We start from the raw sequence: 22,591 nt of genomic DNA on the forward strand, positions 1-22,591 counted from the left end.
TGATGGTTCTGCTCAGGCAGAGCAGTGCTGATGCTCCTCATAAAGCTGTCGCTGCTGTGAAGGTTCTAGGTGACATCACAAATCCCTATGGTTACATACACAACAAAGCTGGGTTGTTGTTGTTTACACTCTGCAAGGCCTGTGGAAGTGAGTGACATCATAGCACTGTAGTTCTGAGGGTTCTAGATGGATGCAACAATCTCCTGTTGCTTCTATGAAGGCCATAATAGACGACATCACCAAACAGCTCCATAGTCACATACACAGCAAAGGAGAGATGTTGTTTACACCTAGTGATGTCAGTGGTATTGAGTGACATCACAGCACAGTGCTAAGGCTCCTGGGCCTGGACACAGCAGCGGCTGCAATATCTCAACGGAGAATACGTTTATATATATGTGTGTGTGTGCGCGTATATATATATATATATATATATATATATATATATATATATATTTCTCCGCCGAAATCACTTTTAAACCCATTTCCACCTTTTTTTCCCTTCTCTTCCTCTTACTTTTTTTTCACGTTTTTTTACGTTTTTCTCCTTTTCGCCTCTTTTCTGGGCGTATTATTCTTCTTTTTCTTCTTTTTTTTCGTCTAATGCATACCCCATCAGTGCAGCAATGCTTATTCAATACCGCCAGCAGATGGAGACACTGGGGGATAATTTTCTAAGGATTTATACTGATTTTTCCTGTCTGAATTTGTCGCACAGAAAGTTGCAGGCCAAATATGTGTGACATTTCTGCGACTTTAGCTTCTAGAGCATTTTTACAACATTATACATAGGTGCTGAATACATAAAAAGCGACTGTTCAGCGACAGACAAGTCGCATCGGCTGAAAGTAGGCCAGAATGTCAGTCCATGTTGGAGCAGGTTTAGATACAGTCTAAAGTATAGATCTCAAAGTCTGTGCACAGAATTTAGCAAGGGCCTCGCACCTTCTGATGCATCAGGTAGGTGCACAATAGCATAGCCTAACCCTCTGTACTTTGGTCTATATTGATGCGGGACATAGACAGCCAGCTGATGACCAATTCATTAGTGCAATGGATGGCTGGAAGCATTTGTCTTTGCCTTTGCAATACCACAGAAGCAATGCATGGTCAATGTACAGCAATGACACACCTGTGTGAACAGCCAGGAGACCCCCCCCCCCCCCCCATGTTATGTTACATAGTTACATAGTTAGTACGGTCGAAAAAAGACATATGTCCATCAAGTTCAACCAGGGAATTAAGGGGTAGGGGTGTGGCGCGATATTGGGGAAGGGATGAGATTTTATATTTCTTCATAAGCATTAATCTTATTTTGTCAATTAGGAACATTCAGCACCCACCCGCTATCAAGGCAGCTGCCTATCATGTCATGCCCTACCTGCACAGGTGTGCTGGCTACTCAAATGATCCAATTAAGGAGGCCATTTAGTCAGCAGCAGCAGAAGTCCTGTGCCTGGACGCTCCAACAGCGGCCAGACACAAGCAGAAGCAGAAGCAGCAGAAGCAGCAGCAGCACCACCTTTTGTTTTTTGGCTGCAGCAGCAGCAAGGCCCACAGGGCTGGCTAGCTGGCTAGCCAGCAAGCAGGTAGCAATGAAAGTAGGAATCTTTCTTTTTAACCCTGTAAGGGGGTGGTGCACTGTACCCGAAGATACTGCCATATCGGGTCAATGCATAGGGCGACGGAAGCAAGCTTCGAAATCGGCCCCCGTTCTCAAAAATCCATTTAATATATGGTCCCCAGATAGGGGACGTATCAGATATTAAACTGATAAGAACAGATACTACACTTGATCTTAGCCAAAAGGCCGAGAAGCGATAACCGTGAAAGGGGCGGGCCCAACAAGGTGCCCTTCATGGGCACTATCACTGCTTGCTGTCAGGGAGGCTGCCAGACAATTTTCCATGCACACTCTGGGCTGGGGGGCAGTCAACCACCAGTACACACAGCAGAACCTAAACCCATACCATTATTGCTAAGCAGCAAGACAGGGGCCCATTGCACTCCCACGGGGCCTTTTTAAATGCAATCCATAACCCGGATTTGCCAGGAACCCTTCTTACTCCTCCTACTTGCATGTGACACTGGGCTTAGGATCTGCATAGGAAACACACACACAAGCACACACCTACCTTTGTTGCCTGCAGATGCCTCCTTGGCTGTCCCCAAACGGTATCAAACCAACACCCACGGGAAGCTGTAAGCATAGAGGACATGCCTGCACCCCATTGGACTTACCTGTGTGGGTTAAACCCGGGTTATTTGACAACCTATGGCGGTGATGGTTCTGCTCAGGCAGAGCAGCGCTGATGCTCCTCATAAAGCTGTCGCTGCTGTGAAGGTTCTAGGTGACATCACAAATCCCTATGGTTACATACACAACAAAGCTGGGTTGTTGTTGTTTACACTCTGCAAGGCCTGTGGAAGTGAGTGACATCATAGCACTGTAGTTCTGAGGGTTCTAGATGGATGCAACAATCTCCTGTTGCTTCTATGAAGGCCATAATAGACGACATCACCAAACAGCTCCATAGTCACATACACAGCAAAGGAGAGATGTTGTTTACACCTAGTGATGTCAGTGGTATTGAGTGACATCACAGCACAGTGCTAAGGCTCCTGGGCCTGGACACAGCAGCGGCTGCAATATCTCAACGGAGAATACGTTTATATATATGTGTGTGTGTGCGCGTATATATATATATATATATATATATATATATATATATATATATATATATATTTCTCCGCCGAAATCACTTTTAAACCCATTTCCACCTTTTTTTCCCTTCTCTTCCTCTTACTTTTTTTTCAAGTTTTTTTACTTTTTCTCCTTTTCGCCTCTTTTCTGGGCGTATTATTCTTCTTTTTCTTCTTTTTTTTCGTCTAATGCATACCCCATCAGTGCAGCAATGCTTATTCAATACCGCCAGCAGATGGAGACACTGGGGGATAATTTTCTAAGGATTTATACTGATTTTTCCTGTCTGAATTTGTCGCACAGAAAGTTGCAGGCCAAATATGTGTGACATTTCTGCGACTTTAGCTTCTAGAGCATTTTTACAACATTATACATAGGTGCTGAATACATAAAAAGCGACTGTTCAGCGACAGACAAGTCGCATCGGCTGAAAGTAGGCCAGAATGTCAGTCCATGTTGGAGCAGGTTTAGATACAGTCTAAAGTATAGATCTCAAAGTCTGTGCACAGAATTTAGCAAGGGCCTCGCACCTTCTGATGCATCAGGTAGGTGCACAATAGCATAGCCTAACCCTCTGTACTTTGGTCTATATTGATGCGGGACATAGACAGCCAGCTGATGACCAATCCATTAGTGCAATGGATGGCTGGAAGCATTTGTTTTTGCCTTTGCAATACCACAGAAGCAATGCATGGTCAATGTACAGCAATGACACACCTGTGTGAACAGCCAGGAGACCCCCCCCCCCCCATGTTATGTTACATAGTTACATAGTTAGTACGGTCGAAAAAAGACATATGTCCATCAAGTTCAACCAGGGAATTAAGGGGTAGGGGTGTGGCGCGATATTGGGGAAGGGATGAGATTTTATATTTCTTCATAAGCATTAATCTTATTTTGTCAATTAGGAACATTCAGCACCCACCCGCTATCAAGGCAGCTGCCTATCATGTCATGCCCTACCTGCACAGGTGTGCTGGCTACTCAAATGATCCAATTAAGGAGGCCATTTAGTCATTTAGTATATATATATATATACGCGCACACACACACATATATATAAACGTATTCTCCGTTGAGATATTGCAGCCGCTGCTGTGTCCAGGCCCAGGAGCCTTAGCACTGTGCTGTGATGTCACTCAATACCACTGACATCACTAGGTGTAAACAACATCTCTCCTTTGCTGTGTATGTGACTATGGAGCTGTTTGGTGATGTCGTCTATTATGGCCTTCATAGAAGCAACAGGAGATTGTTGCATCCATCTAGAACCCTCAGAACTACAGTGCTATGATGTCACTCACTTCCACAGGCCTTGCAGAGTGTAAACAACAACAACCCAGCTTTGTTGTGTATGTAACCATAGGGATTTGTGATGTCACCTAGAACCTTCACAGCAGCGACAGCTTTATGAGGAGCATCAGCACTGCTCTGCCTGAGCAGAACCATCACCGCCATAGGTTGTCAAATAACCCGGGTTTAACCCACACAGGTAAGTCCAATGGGGTGCAGGCATGTCCTCTATGCTTACAGCTTCCCGTGGGTGTTGGTTTGATACCGTTTGGGGACAGCCAAGGAGGCATCTGCAGGCAACAAAGGTAGGTGTGTGCTTGTGTGTGTGTTTCCTATGCAGATCCTAAGCCCAGTGTCACATGCAAGTAGGAGGAGTAAGAAGGGTTCCTGGCAAATCCGGGTTATGGATTGCATTTAAAAAGGCCCCGTGGGAGTGCAATGGGCCCCTGTCTTGCTGCTTAGCAATAATGGTATGGGTTTAGGTTCTGCTGTGTGTACTGGTGGTTGACTGCCCCCCAGCCCAGAGTGTGCATGGAAAATTGTCTGGCAGCCTCCCTGACAGCAAGCAGTGATAGTGCCCATGAAGGGCACCTTGTTGGGCCCGCCCCTTTCACGGTTATCGCTTCTCGGCCTTTTGGCTAAGATCAAGTGTAGTATCTGTTCTTATCAGTTTAATATCTGATACATCCCCTATCTGGGGACCATATATTAAATGGATTTTTGAGAACGGGGGCCGATTTCGAAGCTTGCTTCCGTCGCCCTATGCATTGACCCGATATGGCAGTATCTTCGGGTACAGTGCACCACCCCCTTACAGGGTTAAAAAGAAAGATTCCTACTTTCATTGCTACCTGCTTGCTGGCTAGCCAGCCAGCTAGCCAGCCCTGTGGGCCTTGCTGCTGCTGCAGCCAAAAAACAAAAGGTGGTGCTGCTGCTGCTTCTGCTGCTTCTGCTTCTGCTTGTGTCTGGCCGCTGTTGGAGCGTCCAGGCACAGGACTTCTGCTGCTGCTGACTAAATGGCCTCCTTAATTGGATCATTTGAGTAGCCAGCACACCTGTGCAGGTAGGGCATGACATGATAGGCAGCTGCCTTGATAGCGGGTGGGTGCTGAATGTTCCTAATTGACAAAATAAGATTAATGCTTATGAAGAAATATAAAATCTCATCCCTTCCCCAATATCGCGCCACACCCCTACCCCTTAATTCCCTGGTTGAACTTGATGGACATATGTCTTTTTTCGACCGTACTAACTATGTAACTATGTAACATAACATGGGGGGGGGGGAAAGGGGGTCTCCTGGCTGTTCACACAGGTGTGTCATTGCTGTACATTGACCATGCATTGCTTCTGTGGTATTGCAAAGGCAAAGACAAATGCTTCCAGCCATCCATTGCACTAATGGATTGGTCATCAGCTGGCTGTCTATGTCCCGCATCAATATAGACCAAAGTACAGAGGGTTAGGCTATGCTATTGTGCACCTACCTGATGCATCAGAAGGTGCGAGGCCCTTGCTAAATTCTGTGCACAGACTTTGAGATCTATACTTTAGACTGTATCTAAACCTGCTCCAACATGGACTGACATTCTGGCCTACTTTCAGCCGATGCGACTTGTCTGTCGCTGAACAGTCGCTTTTTATGTATTCAGCACCTATGTATAATGTTGTAAAAATGCTCTAGAAGCTAAAGTCGCAGAAATGTCACACATATTTGGCCTGCAACTTTCTGTGCGACAAATTCAGACAGGAAAAATCAGTATAAATCCTTAGAAAATTATCCCCCAGTGTCTCCATCTGCTGGCGGTATTGAATAAGCATTGCTGCACTGATGGGGTATGCATTAGACGAAAAAAAAGAAGAAAAAGAAGAATAATACGCCCAGAAAAGAGGCGAAAAGGAGAAAAACGTAAAAAAACGTGAAAAAAAAGTAAGAGGAAGAGAAGGGAAAAAAAGGTGGAAATGGGTTTAAAAGTGATTTCGGCGGAGAAATATATATATATATATATATATATATATATATATATATATATATATATATATATTTCTCCGCCGAAATCACTTTTAAACCCATTTCCACCTTTTTTTCCCTTCTCTTCCTCTTACTTTTTTTTCACGTTTTTTTACGTTTTTCTCCTTTTCGCCTCTTTTCTGGGCGTATTATTCTTCTTTTTCTTCTTTTTTTTCGTCTAATGCATACCCCATCAGTGCAGCAATGCTTATTCAATACCGCCAGCAGATGGAGACACTGGGGGATAATTTTCTAAGGATTTATACTGATTTTTCCTGTCTGAATTTGTCGCACAGAAAGTTGCAGGCCAAATATGTGTGACATTTCTGCGACTTTAGCTTCTAGAGCATTTTTACAACATTATACATAGGTGCTGAATACATAAAAAGCGACTGTTCAGCGACAGACAAGTCGCATCGGCTGAAAGTAGGCCAGAATGTCAGTCCATGTTGGAGCAGGTTTAGATACAGTCTAAAGTATAGATCTCAAAGTCTGTGCACAGAATTTAGCAAGGGCCTCGCACCTTCTGATGCATCAGGTAGGTGCACAATAGCATAGCCTAACCCTCTGTACTTTGGTCTATATTGATGCGGGACATAGACAGCCAGCTGATGACCAATCCATTAGTGCAATGGATGGCTGGAAGCATTTGTCTTTGCCTTTGCAATACCACAGAAGCAATGCATGGTCAATGTACAGCAATGACACACCTGTGTGAACAGCCAGGAGACCCCCCCCCCCCCCCCCATGTTATGTTACATAGTTACATAGTTAGTACGGTCGAAAAAAGACATATGTCCATCAAGTTCAACCAGGGAATTAAGGGGTAGGGGTGTGGCGCGATATTGGGGAAGGGATGAGATTTTATATTTCTTCATAAGCATTAATCTTATTTTGTCAATTAGGAACATTCAGCACCCACCCGCTATCAAGGCAGCTGCCTATCATGTCATGCCCTACCTGCACAGGTGTGCTGGCTACTCAAATGATCCAATTAAGGAGGCCATTTAGTCAGCAGCAGCAGAAGTCCTGTGCCTGGACGCTCCAACAGCGGCCAGACACAAGCAGAAGCAGAAGCAGCAGAAGCAGCAGCAGCACCACCTTTTGTTTTTTGGCTGCAGCAGCAGCAAGGCCCACAGGGCTGGCTAGCTGGCTAGCCAGCAAGCAGGTAGCAATGAAAGTAGGAATCTTTCTTTTTAACCCTGTAAGGGGGTGGTGCACTGTACCCGAAGATACTGCCATATCGGGTCAATGCATAGGGCGACGGAAGCAAGCTTCGAAATCGGCCCCCGTTCTCAAAAATCCATTTAATATATGGTCCCCAGATAGGGGACGTATCAGATATTAAACTGATAAGAACAGATACTACACTTGATCTTAGCCAAAAGGCCGAGAAGCGATAACCGTGAAAGGGGCGGGCCCAACAAGGTGCCCTTCATGGGCACTATCACTGCTTGCTGTCAGGGAGGCTGCCAGACAATTTTCCATGCACACTCTGGGCTGGGGGGCAGTCAACCACCAGTACACACAGCAGAACCTAAACCCATACCATTATTGCTAAGCAGCAAGACAGGGGCCCATTGCACTCCCACGGGGCCTTTTTAAATGCAATCCATAACCCGGATTTGCCAGGAACCCTTCTTACTCCTCCTACTTGCATGTGACACTGGGCTTAGGATCTGCATAGGAAACACACACACAAGCACACACCTACCTTTGTTGCCTGCAGATGCCTCCTTGGCTGTCCCCAAACGGTATCAAACCAACACCCACGGGAAGCTGTAAGCATAGAGGACATGCCTGCACCCCATTGGACTTACCTGTGTGGGTTAAACCCGGGTTATTTGACAACCTATGGCGGTGATGGTTCTGCTCAGGCAGAGCAGTGCTGATGCTCCTCATAAAGCTGTCGCTGCTGTGAAGGTTCTAGGTGACATCACAAATCCCTATGGTTACATACACAACAAAGCTGGGTTGTTGTTGTTTACACTCTGCAAGGCCTGTGGAAGTGAGTGACATCATAGCACTGTAGTTCTGAGGGTTCTAGATGGATGCAACAATCTCCTGTTGCTTCTATGAAGGCCATAATAGACGACATCACCAAACAGCTCCATAGTCACATACACAGCAAAGGAGAGATGTTGTTTACACCTAGTGATGTCAGTGGTATTGAGTGACATCACAGCACAGTGCTAAGGCTCCTGGGCCTGGACACAGCAGCGGCTGCAATATCTCAACGGAGAATACGTTTATATATATGTGTGTGTGTGCGCGTATATATATATATATATATATATATATATATATATTTCTCCGCCGAAATCACTTTTAAACCCATTTCCACCTTTTTTTCCCTTCTCTTCCTCTTACTTTTTTTTCACGTTTTTTTACGTTTTTCTCCTTTTCGCCTCTTTTCTGGGCGTATTATTCTTCTTTTTCTTCTTTTTTTTCGTCTAATGCATACCCCATCAGTGCAGCAATGCTTATTCAATACCGCCAGCAGATGGAGACACTGGGGGATAATTTTCTAAGGATTTATACTGATTTTTCCTGTCTGAATTTGTCGCACAGAAAGTTGCAGGCCAAATATGTGTGACATTTCTGCGACTTTAGCTTCTAGAGCATTTTTACAACATTATACATAGGTGCTGAATACATAAAAAGCGACTGTTCAGCGACAGACAAGTCGCATCGGCTGAAAGTAGGCCAGAATGTCAGTCCATGTTGGAGCAGGTTTAGATACAGTCTAAAGTATAGATCTCAAAGTCTGTGCACAGAATTTAGCAAGGGCCTCGCACCTTCTGATGCATCAGGTAGGTGCACAATAGCATAGCCTAACCCTCTGTACTTTGGTCTATATTGATGCGGGACATAGACAGCCAGCTGATGACCAATCCATTAGTGCAATGGATGGCTGGAAGCATTTGTCTTTGCCTTTGCAATACCACAGAAGCAATGCATGGTCAATGTACAGCAATGACACACCTGTGTGAACAGCCAGGAGACCCCCCCCCCCCATGTTATGTTACATAGTTACATAGTTAGTACGGTCGAAAAAAGACATATGTCCATCAAGTTCAACCAGGGAATTAAGGGGTAGGGGTGTGGCGCGATATTGGGGAAGGGATGAGATTTTATATTTCTTCATAAGCATTAATCTTATTTTGTCAATTAGGAACATTCAGCACCCACCCGCTATCAAGGCAGCTGCCTATCATGTCATGCCCTACCTGCACAGGTGTGCTGGCTACTCAAATGATCCAATTAAGGAGGCCATTTAGTCAGCAGCAGCAGAAGTCCTGTGCCTGGACGCTCCAACAGCGGCCAGACACAAGCAGAAGCAGAAGCAGCAGAAGCAGCAGCAGCACCACCTTTTGTTTTTTGGCTGCAGCAGCAGCAAGGCCCACAGGGCTGGCTAGCTGGCTAGCCAGCAAGCAGGTAGCAATGAAAGTAGGAATCTTTCTTTTTAACCCTGTAAGGGGGTGGTGCACTGTACCCGAAGATACTGCCATATCGGGTCAATGCATAGGGCGACGGGAGCAAGCTTCGAAATCGGCCCCCGTTCTCAAAAATCCATTTAATATATGGTCCCCAGATAGGGGACGTATCAGATATTAAACTGATAAGAACAGATACTACACTTGATCTTAGCCAAAAGGCCGAGAAGCGATAACCGTGAAAGGGGCGGGCCCAACAAGGTGCCCTTCATGGGCACTATCACTGCTTGCTGTCAGGGAGGCTGCCAGACAATTTTCCATGCACACTCTGGGCTGGGGGGCAGTCAACCACCAGTACACACAGCAGAACCTAAACCCATACCATTATTGCTAAGCAGCAAGACAGGGGCCCATTGCACTCCCACGGGGCCTTTTTAAATGCAATCCATAACCCGGATTTGCCAGGAACCCTTCTTACTCCTCCTACTTGCATGTGACACTGGGCTTAGGATCTGCATAGGAAACACACACACAAGCACACACCTACCTTTGTTGCCTGCAGATGCCTCCTTGGCTGTCCCCAAACGGTATCAAACCAACACCCACGGGAAGCTGTAAGCATAGAGGACATGCCTGCACCCCATTGGACTTACCTGTGTGGGTTAAACCCGGGTTATTTGACAACCTATGGCGGTGATGGTTCTGCTCAGGCAGAGCAGTGCTGATGCTCCTCATAAAGCTGTCGCTGCTGTGAAGGTTCTAGGTGACATCACAAATCCCTATGGTTACATACACAACAAAGCTGGGTTGTTGTTGTTTACACTCTGCAAGGCCTGTGGAAGTGAGTGACATCATAGCACTGTAGTTCTGAGGGTTCTAGATGGATGCAACAATCTCCTGTTGCTTCTATGAAGGCCATAATAGACGACATCACCAAACAGCTCCATAGTCACATACACAGCAAAGGAGAGATGTTGTTTACACCTAGTGATGTCAGTGGTATTGAGTGACATCACAGCACAGTGCTAAGGCTCCTGGGCCTGGACACAGCAGCGGCTGCAATATCTCAACGGAGAATACGTTTATATATATGTGTGTGTGTGCGCGTATATATATATATATATATATATATATATATATATATATATATTTCTCCGCCGAAATCACTTTTAAACCCATTTCCACCTTTTTTTCCCTTCTCTTCCTCTTACTTTTTTTTCACGTTTTTTTACGTTTTTCTCCTTTTCGCCTCTTTTCTGGGCGTATTATTCTTCTTTTTCTTCTTTTTTTTCGTCTAATGCATACCCCATCAGTGCAGCAATGCTTATTCAATACCGCCAGCAGATGGAGACACTGGGGGATAATTTTCTAAGGATTTATACTGATTTTTCCTGTCTGAATTTGTCGCACAGAAAGTTGCAGGCCAAATATGTGTGACATTTCTGCGACTTTAGCTTCTAGAGCATTTTTACAACATTATACATAGGTGCTGAATACATAAAAAGCGACTGTTCAGCGACAGACAAGTCGCATCGGCTGAAAGTAGGCCAGAATGTCAGTCCATGTTGGAGCAGGTTTAGATACAGTCTAAAGTATAGATCTCAAAGTCTGTGCACAGAATTTAGCAAGGGCCTCGCACCTTCTGATGCATCAGGTAGGTGCACAATAGCATAGCCTAACCCTCTGTACTTTGGTCTATATTGATGCGGGACATAGACAGCCAGCTGATGACCAATCCATTAGTGCAATGGATGGCTGGAAGCATTTGTCTTTGCCTTTGCAATACCACAGAAGCAATGCATGGTCAATGTACAGCAATGACACACCTGTGTGAACAGCCAGGAGACCCCCCCCCCCCATGTTATGTTACATAGTTACATAGTTAGTACGGTCGAAAAAAGACATATGTCCATCAAGTTCAACCAGGGAATTAAGGGGTAGGGGTGTGGCGCGATATTGGGGAAGGGATGAGATTTTATATTTCTTCATAAGCATTAATCTTATTTTGTCAATTAGGAACATTCAGCACCCACCCGCTATCAAGGCAGCTGCCTATCATGTCATGCCCTACCTGCACAGGTGTGCTGGCTACTCAAATGATCCAATTAAGGAGGCCATTTAGTCAGCAGCAGCAGAAGTCCTGTGCCTGGACGCTCCAACAGCGGCCAGACACAAGCAGAAGCAGAAGCAGCAGAAGCAGCAGCAGCACCACCTTTTGTTTTTTGGCTGCAGCAGCAGCAAGGCCCACAGGGCTGGCTAGCTGGCTAGCCAGCAAGCAGGTAGCAATGAAAGTAGGAATCTTTCTTTTTAACCCTGTAAGGGGGTGGTGCACTGTACCCGAAGATACTGCCATATCGGGTCAATGCATAGGGCGACGGAAGCAAGCTTCGAAATCTGCCCCCGTTCTCAAAAATCCATTTAATATATGGTCCCCAGATAGGGGACGTATCAGATATTTAACTGATAAGAACAGATAAGGTTTCAACAAAATTTTATTGAATAAATAAGAAACCATACAAAATTTAAAATGCAAAATAATAAAAGGTTCACAAAAGTTTTAAAATACAAATAATAAAACCAGTAATAAAAGGAGAAAAAATAAAAATGGCAGGATAAAACATTATATAAATGTCATAAAAACTGATTATATTGTTATTTCGTTCCATAGAGGCAGACACCACATGGATGCTGCCTCGCTGGCCCCCAACTGTTTCTTGTCTCTTAGGTAATAGATGTACATCTCACTCAGGGCCAGCTTTATACAGTTTTTAACATCAATAAAATCATGTTTAAAAAGTAAGATGTTCCTAACTTTCCAGATGGCATTTTTAAAACAATTAATAATCATCCAGCAGATCATCTGCTGTTTAAAATTGGGGCAGTTAAAAAGACCGTAAAAGACACATTCGTGATTAAAATCTTTTAGGCCGCAGGCCCACTTCAAAAGTGGGCCTACCTTCCTCCAAAGCTCCCGTGCAAAAGGGCAGTTCCAAAATATGTGCAGCACCGTTTCGTCCACTCCGCAGCCATCTCTCGGGCACTTGGCTCTCGCCACCAGTCCTCGCCTGTGCTGGAACTCACGAGTAGGGAGGCACTGGTGGACGATTGCCCAGGCAAGATCCCTGTGTACATTCGCCAGAAACTTCCCGTACACATTCCGCCATACCTTTTTGGATCTTGCCTGTGTGAAATTGGACACTGCCAGGGTAACCTCACTCCGCCTGAGGACCTTTGATACCTTTCTCTGGTCCCCCAGTATGTCAGGCTCCAAATCTTGGAGACCTAGGAGCCTGACTGTCTTTTCCAACACCACATAATGTTTTGGGGGACACAGAAGCACCGGAGCGTTCAGAGGGATGCGCAACCATCTTTTAAAAACCATGCCCGCAGCGTACCTTAAAAAGCAGCTAAAAATGCCATCGGATTTAATAATTTTAAAACAGAAACAGAAATACTTTATGTAAAAGAAAGTAAAAAGGTTAGGAACATCTTTCCCGCCATTATCTTTACTTTTGTACATAAAATCACGCTTTAATTTCTCCATTTTTGAACCCCATAAAAAAGTAAAAACAATTCTAGTTACTTTTTTAATGTATAAAATAGATGGAGGAAATACCATGGCAATGTATAGCATAATAGGGAGTAAAACCATCTTTATTATTAAAATCTTCCCCTCCATGGTAAGGTTTCTAAGATTCCACATTAAAATCTTCTTCTCCATCTTAGCTATAGCTGAATCCCAGTTAGGGCTCCCATCATTGACCTGGTTAAAAACAATACCTAAAACTTTAATTTGATCCTGTTGCATTGTAACTCCTGGGGTGATGGATGAATCCCAGGAGCCAATATAAAAACAGTCACATTTATCTGTGTTTAGCTTAAAACCAGAGACCTCGCAGAAATAGCTGGTGTTCCTCAATGCCCCCCTCATGGATGGAGAGTCCGGGCACAGTATGGTGACATCATCCATGTACCCCAACACCTTTAGATGGGTCCCTCCTCCACCAGGTATCGGTACGCCTCTTACTACCCGGTCTTTTCTGAGGAGGGCCATCAGTGGTTCGATTGCGCAAATAAAAAGGAGTGGGGACAGGGGGCAGCCCTGTTTGACACCTGATAAAAGAGGAACACCGCTGGTTAAAAAGCCATTAACAGAGACTTGACTAAAACAGGATCGGTATAAAAGCATGATTCGGCTTAAAATCGTTTCAGGCACTGCCATCTTTTTAAGAACTAAAAACAGGTATTCATGGGAGACCCTATCAAAGGCTTTTTCAAAGTCTAAGGATAAAATTGCTACAGTTTGATTTCTATCCTTAAAATACCATAAAACATCTCTTAAAATATTTAGGGATTCAGCTATAGACCTTCCAGGTACCCCACAAACCTGATTTGGGTGAATTAATTTATGAATAAAAGGTTTAAAACGGACAGCTAATAACTTGGCTAAAACTTTATAATCGACATTTAAAAGTGTGATGGGGCGCCAATTTTTTAGCATATCCTTTTCACCCTTTTTAAAAAGTAATGATACAATCCCCCTCCTCCAGGAAGGGGGAAGTTCATTAACAATAAAAGTTTCTTTATACAATAAAACCATATCATCCTTTAAAATATCCCAAAAAGCTAAATAAAATTCGATGGGTAAACCATCTTCCCCAGGGGCCTTCCCACTAGAAAAACTTTTAAAAACAAATAAAAGTTCATCTAAGTTAAGATCACGGGATAAAACCTCCTGGTCTAAAACATCTAGCTTAAAATCAAGGGAATTAAGAACATGTTCTAAAAAGGATGGATTAAGATCTTTCTTATTAAAAAGAAGCTGGTAGAAGTTAAAAACTGCATCTAACATGCCTTTTGGAGTGGATTCACCCTCAAGGTTTTGGATGATATCCCTCCTATTCATCACTTTTTTAAAAAAGAAACGGGAACATTTCTCGCCCTCCTCCAGGTGCTGCACATGTGAGTTAAAAATGATTTGTTTCCCTTTCTTTTCTATGGCATGTTTTATTTCAGTTTTAAGGTTTAAAATATCATTTTCTACATCCATACCAGCTTCTTTCAATTTAAAAAGTACATTTAAACGCATGTTAAGAACATAAAACCACTGTTTTTCCATTTTTGCCTTCTTCTTACCTGCTTTGATAAAAAAATATCTGATTTTAGATTTGGTGCCCTCCCACCAGTGCAGCATAGGCTCGTGGGGTTTTCTTTGTGATTGCCAGCATTGGTAGGTCCGCACAAACTCCTCTTTTATCTCAGGGTCCTCTAGGAGTGTGGTGTTTAATCTCCAGAGGCCCCTTTTTGCTTTTTGCTCCCCCTCTAGCTCCAGGCCCACCAAGAGGAGCTTATGATCAGAGAAGATATTCTGCTCGAGCGTGCATTTCAGGGGTTTAAAAGCTCTAGAGGAAAAAATAAAATCGATTCTGGAGCTCACTCTTCCATTGGACCATGTGGCGCCCGGGTCCTCCGGCAAGAGATCCTTCCAGCAATCTTTCAAATTAAAATCATCAATAAAATTTTTAAGCAGGTAAGAAGTGCGGTCTTTACGATTAATATCCCCACCCTGCCGGTGTTCCCCATCACGTATGCAGTTAAAATCACCTCCCACCAGCAGGGGGGAAGACCCAACACAAAACAGTGGTAAAATTTCAAATAGTTCTGCCCGCTCCTGTTTATCAGGAGGGGCATACACATTTAAAACACGAATTAAAAGTCCATTAAAATATAGATGAATTAAAAGAGCTCTGCCAGGCACAATCTCAGTTACTGTATGAATAGAAAAGGACTGGCCTCGGCAGAGCAGCCCAACACCCACAGAACGACAGTCATTTGCACCGGACCATATGGATGGGCCCAGCTTCCAGTCTTCTTTTAAGTCTTTATAGTCCATTTTACTAGGGATTCCACATTCTTGTAGCAGGCAAAGGTCAAAGTCACATGTCTCTAGATAAGAAAATAAAGCAGCCCTGCGATCAGGGCTCTTTAAGGACCTCACATTGAGTGAGGCAATTTTTACAGGGATAGGCATAGTTTATGGAGAGTTCGTGCTTGGAGAATCAAAGTCAATAATAAGCTGCGTACCGTCATCCCCCGCCTGCGGGGTCATCAGCTCCTTGATGTTCTGAGGGTCGGAGCTTGAGATCGATGATGCCCCGACCCTGAGCTCGCTCTCGTCCGAACTACGGCACGCCGCTTTCCTTTGAATGTCTTCCTCTTCTTCTTCTCTTTGTCTTTTAAATGTCACACTGCTGTCCATATCCTCTGTGTTGCTCTCACTCGATGTAATCTCTGGCCCCCGGCTGATGGATCTGCGTCTTCTTTCATCTTTTGACGACTGGAACTGCTGCACAGGGGCCTGTGAGGCCTCTTTTCCGGAACCTTTGCCGCTACCCTGGGAAGTTTTCATCGCTTGTTCCCCAGCAAGCGTTGCTGAGGACTGTTGCTCCAACTTCCCCATCGATCGACGATGGCCAGTTTTACCCACCGGGTCCACTGCTGGCGGGGCAGCAAACCCTGGTTTGGCGCCACTTGTCTTCTTGGCCCTGTCCTGTATAGGCGGAGTAACAGGACCGGGCTCAGACCTGGCCACCTGGCTCCCCTTCCGGCGGGCTTTCACCGGGGCCTCTTCGTCCGGAGCAGGGCGACCCTGGGCCAAGCCAGTACCTGGCTTATGTTGCAATTTTGGGTCCACCTCTGCCCCCACCGAGGCCCGTCGGCTGCCACCCGCCACAGGTGAGCCCCCTTCAGAAGTTTCGGCGGGCTCTTGAGCCAGGTAGGAAGTCGATCGACGTCTTTCAATTTCCCGGGCAGTAAACTCGATCACCCGCCCGGGCTTCGTGGAATCCCCATGGCCTCCCCCTAGCACTACCACCGGTGGGCCCCCCGATGGAGCACCAGAGGTCTTGGGCCTGGACCCATCAGTACCTGCCATCTGGGGTTTGGGCATCTTAAAAAAGGATGTCTTTTGTCCTGTCCCCTCTTTGGGTGGGCCCAGCCTTGACCCACCCATCGTAGTTTTTGCTTTATGGGGACAGGAATTAAAATCGTGATTTTCCTCTCCGCAGAGGTTGCACCTTATCGTGTGGCTACATCTTGAGGCTATGTGACCTTCTTGGCCACACCTATTGCAGCGAATCACACGCTCCGCGCCGCAGGTCTCCTGGGTGTGGCCAAACCTCAAGCAATTTCGGCAATACATAGGCATTTGAGGATAGAACAGGAAGCCCCGAACTCTCCCGATGGCAAAATTTGGGGGCGGATGGCAAAGACCCCCAATACCACCGGGATCCTTACGGAGCTTGACCCAGAACTTCCTCTTGCCGTTCCAGAACCGCACGGAGTTCAAGATTTTGTTTGCGAATCGCACCTCTTCGCAGTATCGCCGAAGAAAAGTGGCTATATCCTCCGTGGTCACATGAGGGCTGTGCATAGCCACCACCAACGGTATATGTTCCTCACCATAGAGGAACTGGAACGAAAGACCGTCGAGTCGATCGTCCCTCTGGTCCGCACCAGACAAGGTTGCATAGATGTTATCGCAACACGCCGTGGCCGTGAAGGTGACGGTATACAGGCCACGGCTTTCCTGGTCATTTAGACACAGGATGTCCTCCCTATTGAGGCGGAAGTAGTCAAGAAGAATCACCTCCGCAATGAAGCGGAGGTTCTTCAACTGACGATGGCTCTCCGACACCTCTATGCGGATGGTATTTCGCATCGACATTTCCCCAGAGGGGAAAGCCCAGGAGAACGGCATCTTCCACACCCAGGGACTAAGCCCCTTCCCCAATAGCAGCAGGGGCTCGGAATCCCGCTATAAAAGCGGAACCCTTACCCAAGGCAGAGGTCGGGGGTACCCTAGGTGCTTCCGAAGCTACAGGTAACGCTCAACGTACCGAAAATGCCTTCTGAGACACAAGGTCCCAGAGACAGGGGGATCGCAACCCGTTGTCTGTGGACTAAGCCTGCTCCCCAATAGCAGCAAGGGGGTGAAGTCCCTCCGTAAGGAGAGACAATCCCCCAAGGCCGAGAAGCAGGGTACCACAGACACCTTCCGACCAGACCAAATGCAGATACTACACTTGATCTTAGCCAAAAGGCCGAGAAGCGATAACCGTGAAAGGGGCGGGCCCAACAAGGTGCCCTTCATGGGCACTATCACTGCTTGCTGTCAGGGAGGCTGCCAGACAATTTTCCATGCACACTCTGGGCTGGGGGGCAGTCAACCACCAGTATACACAGCAGAACCTAAACCCATACCATTATTGCTAAGCAGCAAGACAGGGGCCCATTGCACTCCCACGGGGCCTTTTTAAATGCAATCCATAACCCGGATTTGCCAGGAACCCTTCTTACTCCTCCTACTTGCATGTGACACTGGGCTTAGGATCTGCATAGGAAACACACACACAAGCACACACCTACCTTTGTTGCCTGCAGATGCCTCCTTGGCTGTCCCCAAACGGTATCAAACCAACACCCACGGGAAGCTGTAAGCATAGAGGACATGCCTGCACCCCATTGGACTTACCTGTGTGGGTTAAACCCGGGTTATTTGACAACCTATGGCGGTGATGGTTCTGCTCAGGCAGAGCAGTGCTGATGCTCCTCATAAAGCTGTCGCTGCTGTGAAGGTTCTAGGTGACATCACAAATCCCTATGGTTACATACACAACAAAGCTGGGTTGTTGTTGTTTACACTCTGCAAGGCCTGTGGAAGTGAGTGACATCATAGCACTGTAGTTCTGAGGGTTCTAGATGGATGCAACAATCTCCTGTTGCTTCTATGAAGGCCATAATAGACGACATCACCAAACAGCTCCATAGTCACATACACAGCAAAGGAGAGATGTTGTTTACACCTAGTGATGTCAGTGGTATTGAGTGACATCACAGCACAGTGCTAAGGCTCCTGGGCCTGGACACAGCAGCGGCTGCAATATCTCAACGGAGAATACGTTTATATATATGTGTGTGTGTGCGTATATATATATATATATATATATATATATATATATATATATATATATATATATATATTTCTCCGCCGAAATCACTTTTAAACCCATTTCCACCTTTTTTTCCCTTCTCTTCCTCTTACTTTTTTTTCACGTTTTTTTACGTTTTTCTCCTTTTCGCCTCTTTTCTGGGCGTATTATTCTTCTTTTTCTTCTTTTTTTTCGTCTAATGCATACCCCATCAGTGCAGCAATGCTTATTCAATACCGCCAGCAGATGGAGACACTGGGGGATAATTTTCTAAGGATTTATACTGATTTTTCCTGTCTGAATTTGTCGCACAGAAAGTTGCAGGCCAAATATGTGTGACATTTCTGCGACTTTAGCTTCTAGAGCATTTTTACAACATTATACATAGGTGCTGAATACATAAAAAGCGACTGTTCAGCGACAGACAAGTCGCATCGGCTGAAAGTAGGCCAGAATGTCAGTCCATGTTGGAGCAGGTTTAGATACAGTCTAAAGTATAGATCTCAAAGTCTGTGCACAGAATTTAGCAAGGGCCTCGCACCTTCTGATGCATCAGGTAGGTGCACAATAGCATAGCCTAACCCTCTGTACTTTGGTCTATATTGATGCGGGACATAGACAGCCAGCTGATGACCAATCCATTAGTGCAATGGATGGCTGGAAGCATTTGTCTTTGCCTTTGCAATACCACAGAAGCAATGCATGGTCAATGTACAGCAATGACACACCTGTGTGAACAGCCAGGAGACCCCCCCCCCCCCCCCCCCATGTTATGTTACATAGTTACATAGTTAGTACGGTCGAAAAAAGACATATGTCCATCAAGTTCAACCAGGGAATTAAGGGGTAGGGGTGTGGCGCGATATTGGGGAAGGGATGAGATTTTATATTTCTTCATAAGCATTAATCTTATTTTGTCAATTAGGAACATTCAGCACCCACCCGCTATCAAGGCAGCTGCCTATCATGTCATGCCCTACCTGCACAGGTGTGCTGGCTACTCAAATGATCCAATTAAGGAGGCCATTTAGTCAGCAGCAGCAGAAGTCCTGTGCCTGGACGCTCCAACAGCGGCCAGACACAAGCAGAAGCAGAAGCAGCAGAAGCAGCAGCAGCACCACCTTTTGTTTTTTGGCTGCAGCAGCAGCAAGGCCCACAGGGCTGGCTAGCTGGCTAGCCAGCAAGCAGGTAGCAATGAAAGTAGGAATCTTTCTTTTTAACCCTGTAAGGGGGTGGTGCACTGTACCCGAAGATACTGCCATATCGGGTCAATGCATAGGGTGACGGAAGCAAGCTTCGAAATCGGCCCCCGTTCTCAAAAATCCATTTAATATATGGTCCCCAGATAGGGGACGTATCAGATATTAAACTGATAAGAACAGATACTACACTTGATCTTAGCCAAAAGGCCGAGAAGCGATAACCGTGAAAGGGGCGGGCCCAACAAGGTGCCCTTCATGGGCACTATCACTGCTTGCTGTCAGGGAGGCTGCCAGACAATTTTCCATGCACACTCTGGGCTGGGGGGCAGTCAACCACCAGTACACACAGCAGAACCTAAACCCATACCATTATTGCTAAGCAGCAAGACAGGGGCCCATTGCACTCCCACGGGGCCTTTTTAAATGCAATCCATAACCCGGATTTGCCAGGAACCCTTCTTACTCCTCCTACTTGCATGTGACACTGGGCTTAGGATCTGCATAGGAAACACACACACAAGCACACACCTACCTTTGTTGCCTGCAGATGCCTCCTTGGCTGTCCCCAAACGGTATCAAACCAACACCCACGGGAAGCTGTAAGCATAGAGGACATGCCTGCACCCCATTGGACTTACCTGTGTGGGTTAAACCCGGGTTATTTGACAACCTATGGCGGTGATGGTTCTGCTCAGGCAGAGCAGTGCTGATGCTCCTCATAAAGCTGTCGCTGCTGTGAAGGTTCTAGGTGACATCACAAATCCCTATGGTTACATACACAACAAAGCTGGGTTGTTGTTGTTTACACTCTGCAAGGCCTGTGGAAGTGAGTGACATCATAGCACTGTAGTTCTGAGGGTTCTAGATGGATGCAACAATCTCCTGTTGCTTCTATGAAGGCCATAATAGACGACATCACCAAACAGCTCCATAGTCACATACACAGCAAAGGAGAGATGTTGTTTACACCTAGTGATGTCAGTGGTATTGAGTGACATCACAGCACAGTGCTAAGGCTCCTGGGCCTGGACACAGCAGCGGCTGCAATATCTCAACGGAGAATACGTTTATATATATGTGTGTGTGTGCGCGTATATATATATATATATATATATATATATATATATATATATATTTCTCCGCCGAAATCACTTTTAAACCCATTTCCACCTTTTTTTCCCTTCTCTTCCTCTTACTTTTTTTTCACGTTTTTTTACGTCTTTCTCCTTTTCGCCTCTTTTCTGGGCGTATTATTCTTCTTTTTCTTCTTTTTTTTCGTCTAATGCATACCCCATCAGTGCAGCAATGCTTATTCAATACCGCCAGCAGATGGAGACACTGGGGGATAATTTTCTAAGGATTTATACTGATTTTTCCTGTCTGAATTTGTCGCACAGAAAGTTGCAGGCCAAATATGTGTGACATTTCTGCGACTTTAGCTTCTAGAGCATTTTTACAACATTATACATAGGTGCTGAATACATAAAAAGCGACTGTTCAGCGACAGACAAGTCGCATCGGCTGAAAGTAGGCCAGAATGTCAGTCCATGTTGGAGCAGGTTTAGATACAGTCTAAAGTATAGATCTCAAAGTCTGTGCACAGAATTTAGCAAGGGCCTCGCACCTTCTGATGCATCAGGTAGGTGCACAATAGCATAGCCTAACCCTCTGTACTTTGGTCTATATTGATGCGGGACATAGACAGCCAGCTGATGACCAATCCATTAGTGCAATGGATGGCTGGAAGCATTTGTCTTTGCCTTTGCAATACCACAGAAGCAATGCATGGTCAATGTACAGCAATGACACACCTGTGTGAACAGCCAGGAGACCCCCCCCCCCCCCCCCCCCATGTTATGTTACATAGTTACATAGTTAGTACGGTCGAAAAAAGACATATGTCCATCAAGTTCAACCAGGGAATTAAGGGGTAGGGGTGTGGCGCGATATTGGGGAAGGGATGAGATTTTATATTTCTTCATAAGCATTAATCTTATTTTGTCAATTAGGAACATTCAGCACCCACCCGCTATCAAGGCAGCTGCCTATCATGTCATGCCCTACCTGCACAGGTGTGCTGGCTACTCAAATGATCCAATTAAGGAGGCCATTTAGTCAGCAGCAGCAGAAGTCCTGTGCCTGGACGCTCCAACAGCGGCCAGACACAAGCAGAAGCAGAAGCAGCAGAAGCAGCAGAAGCAGCAGCAGCACCACCTTTTGTTTTTTGGCTGCAGCAGCAGCAAGGCCCACAGGGCTGGCTAGCTGGCTAGCCAGCAAGCAGGTAGCAATGAAAGTAGGAATCTTTCTTTTTAACCCTGTAAGGGGGTGGTGCACTGTACCCGAAGATACTGCCATATCGGGTCAATGCATAGGGCGACGGAAGCAAGCTTCGAAATCGGCCCCCGTTCTCAAAAATCCATTTAATATATGGTCCCCAGATAGGGGACGTATCAGATATTAAACTGATAAGAACAGATACTACACTTGATCTTAGCCAAAAGGCCGAGAAGCGATAACCGTGAAAGGGGCGGGCCCAACAAGGTGCCCTTCATGGGCACTATCACTGCTTGCTGTCAGGGAGGCTGCCAGACAATTTTCCATGCACACTCTGGGCTGGGGGGCAGTCAACCACCAGTACACACAGCAGAACCTAAACCCATACCATTATTGCTAAGCAGCAAGACAGGGGCCCATTGCACTCCCACGGGGCCTTTTTAAATGCAATCCATAACCCAAATTTGCCAGGAACCCTTCTTACTCCTCCTACTTGCATGTGACACTGGGCTTAGGATCTGCATAGGAAACACACACACAAGCACACACCTACCTTTGTTGCCTGCAGATGCCTCCTTGGCTGTCCCCAAACGGTATCAAACCAACACCCACGGGAAGCTGTAAGCATAGAGGACATGCCTGCACCCCATTGGACTTACCTGTGTGGGTTAAACCCGGGT

General features: G+C 45.8%; 7 non-coding genes and 1 pseudogene across 7 annotated transcripts; 1 reads left to right on the forward strand and 7 right to left on the reverse strand.

The window, feature by feature from the left end:
• Nucleotides 1-1,631: 1,631 nt before the first annotated feature.
• Nucleotides 1,632-1,822, reverse strand: LOC130314808 (U2 spliceosomal RNA). The gene has a single exon (XR_008862430.1). It is a non-coding gene; the product is annotated as a U2 spliceosomal RNA (small nuclear RNA).
• Nucleotides 1,823-4,615: 2,793 nt separating this feature from the next.
• On the forward strand, nucleotides 4,616-4,806 carry LOC130314882 (U2 spliceosomal RNA). The gene has a single exon (XR_008862497.1). It is a non-coding gene; the product is annotated as a U2 spliceosomal RNA (small nuclear RNA).
• Nucleotides 4,807-7,218: 2,412 nt separating this feature from the next.
• LOC130314809 (U2 spliceosomal RNA) lies at nucleotides 7,219-7,409 on the reverse strand. Its single transcript, XR_008862431.1, has one exon. It is a non-coding gene; the product is annotated as a U2 spliceosomal RNA (small nuclear RNA).
• Nucleotides 7,410-9,488: 2,079 nt separating this feature from the next.
• On the reverse strand, nucleotides 9,489-9,679 carry LOC130314885 (U2 spliceosomal RNA). Its single transcript, XR_008862500.1, has one exon. It is a non-coding gene; the product is annotated as a U2 spliceosomal RNA (small nuclear RNA).
• A 2,087-nt stretch (nucleotides 9,680-11,766) lies between these two features.
• Nucleotides 11,767-11,952, reverse strand: LOC130314904 (U2 spliceosomal RNA). The gene has a single exon (XR_008862513.1). It is a non-coding gene; the product is annotated as a U2 spliceosomal RNA (small nuclear RNA).
• Nucleotides 11,953-17,407: 5,455 nt separating this feature from the next.
• Nucleotides 17,408-17,559, reverse strand: LOC130314939 (U2 spliceosomal RNA; annotated as a pseudogene).
• A 2,106-nt stretch (nucleotides 17,560-19,665) lies between these two features.
• On the reverse strand, nucleotides 19,666-19,856 carry LOC130314884 (U2 spliceosomal RNA). The gene has a single exon (XR_008862499.1). It is a non-coding gene; the product is annotated as a U2 spliceosomal RNA (small nuclear RNA).
• Nucleotides 19,857-21,960: 2,104 nt separating this feature from the next.
• LOC130314811 (U2 spliceosomal RNA) lies at nucleotides 21,961-22,151 on the reverse strand. The gene has a single exon (XR_008862432.1). It is a non-coding gene; the product is annotated as a U2 spliceosomal RNA (small nuclear RNA).
• Between the last annotated feature and the right edge of the window lie 440 nt (nucleotides 22,152-22,591).

Source organism: Hyla sarda, unplaced genomic scaffold, assembly GCF_029499605.1.
Source record: "Hyla sarda isolate aHylSar1 unplaced genomic scaffold, aHylSar1.hap1 scaffold_185, whole genome shotgun sequence".
NCBI lineage: Eukaryota > Metazoa > Chordata > Amphibia > Anura > Hylidae > Hyla > Hyla sarda.